At 58.1% G+C, this 1,972-nt stretch overlaps 1 long non-coding RNA gene across 1 annotated transcript in view; it reads right to left on the reverse strand.

Moving 5' to 3' along the window:
• LOC122546228 overlaps window positions 1–1,948 on the reverse strand; it is a 7,822-nt gene extending 5,874 nt beyond the window's left edge. Inside the window, exon 1 of the long non-coding RNA XR_006310693.1 lies at window positions 1,542–1,948. This is a non-coding gene — a long non-coding RNA (uncharacterized LOC122546228). The remainder of the gene's footprint in view (window positions 1–1,541) is intronic.
• Window positions 1,949–1,972: the final 24 nt, after the last annotated feature.

The raw sequence follows: 1,972 nt of genomic DNA on the forward strand, positions 1-1,972 counted from the left end.
TCTAACCACAAGGGATGAACTCGGATTTCCCAATGTTTCCTCATTTCCCCTCTCCCCACCTTGTCTCAGTCAAATCCATCGAACTCAGCACTGCCTTCCTAACCTGCAATCTTCTTCCCGCCCTCTCCGCCCCCACCCCAGTCTGACCTATCACCCTCACCTTGACCTCTTTCCACATATCACATTTCCGACGCCCCTCCCCCAAGTCCCTCCTCCCTACCTTTTATCTTAGCCTGCTGGACAAACTTTCCTCATTCCTGAAGAAGGGCTTATGCCCGAAACGTCGATTCTCCTGTTCCCTGGATGCTGCCTGACCTGCTGCGCTTTTCCAGCAACACATTTTCAACTCTGATCTCCAGCATCTGCAGTCCTCACTTTCTCCATACAAGACAATGGGCCAAACGATGGAAAGTGGGATGAGACAGTTTGGTGGTGCTTGTGACTGATGCAGACTTGAGAGGCAAAAGGGCCTTGGACTGTGCTGCAGACCCCCCCGGACTTTGATTCATCACCATCTTCTCCATTACAACGAGGGACACGCAATACATGGACCTTTGTCACATGAGTGAATGGGGAGGGCAGAGGGACATTACTAAACTAATTTGCATCTTTCGGACATCTCTGCCGCTATCACCCCTGGATGCTTGACCCAGAATATCTGGGAGGAGAAAGTGAGGGCTGCAGATGGTGGAGATCAGAGTTGAGAGTGTGTTGGAAAAGCGCAGCAGGTCAGGGAGCATCCAAGGAACAGGAGGGTCAACATTTTGTGCATAAGCCTGATGAAGCAACACACTCTCGACCCAGAATATCCGAGAACCTGCCTCAGGTGATAGCGCACCACGCCCTCGCCATGCCCCGGTGACGGAGCGCACATCCTCACCACGCCCCGGTGACGGTGCACCCCCCGGTGACGGAGCACACCCTCGCCACACCCCGGTGACGGTGCACCCCCCGGTGACGGAGCGCACCCTCGCCACGCCCCGGTGACGGTGCACCCCCCGGTGACGGAGCGCATCCTCACCACGCCCCAGTGACGGCACGTTCCGGTGACAGTGCACACCCTCGCCACACCCCGGTGACGGTGCGCACCCTCGCCACACCCCGGTGACGGTGCGCACCCTCGCCACGCCCTGGTGACGGTGCGCACCCTCGCCACGCCCCGGTGACGGAGCGCACCCTCGCCACGCCCCGGTGACGGCACGTCCCGGTGACAGCGCACACCCTCGCCACGCCCCGGTGACGGCACGTCCCGGTGACAGCGCACATCCTCACCACGCCCCGGTGACGGTGCACCCCCCGGTGACGGAGCGCACCCTCGCCACGCCCCGGTGACGGTGCACCCCCCGGTGACGGAGCGCATCCTCACCACGCCCCGGTGACGGTGCACCCCCCGGTGACGGAGCGCATCCTCACCACGCCCCAGTGACGGCACGTCCCGGTGACAGTGCACATCCTCGCCACACCCCGGTGACGGCGCACACCCTCGCCACACCCCGGTGACGGAGCGCACCCTCGCCACGCCCCGGTGATGGTGAACATACTCATGATGTCCCAGACAGTATGCTTCAATGATGTACGGCTGCTCCAGGGAACTAACTCGAATCTTCTCATCACGATCAGCTGTAATTATATATCGATCATCTGGACTGACTGCCTGGTGATGGAAACACAACAATCCGTGAAAGCAGTATGCCTTCCCATGGCTCTGTTTAGATTCCCTGCTCCTTCTTTTGCTGCATTTGATGTTGTATGAACATCATTTCCAGAAATCCATCATTCCCATATACATTCATTCCACAAGTTGGAAGTGGGTTATATTCAGGCCTGTGCCAAAAAGACAACGATGCTCAATCCTTAGCCTTTGGATCGAGGTTTATAAGATCCTGCCAGAGTACACGTGCTCTGCCCGAGGGCAGGCTCACTGTCGGACCATGCTTCAGCCCAAGCCACTTCTTAGGCTGTGAATTATTTT

This window comes from Chiloscyllium plagiosum, unplaced genomic scaffold (assembly GCF_004010195.1).
Source record: "Chiloscyllium plagiosum isolate BGI_BamShark_2017 unplaced genomic scaffold, ASM401019v2 scaf_12046, whole genome shotgun sequence".
Lineage (NCBI taxonomy): Eukaryota > Metazoa > Chordata > Chondrichthyes > Orectolobiformes > Hemiscylliidae > Chiloscyllium > Chiloscyllium plagiosum.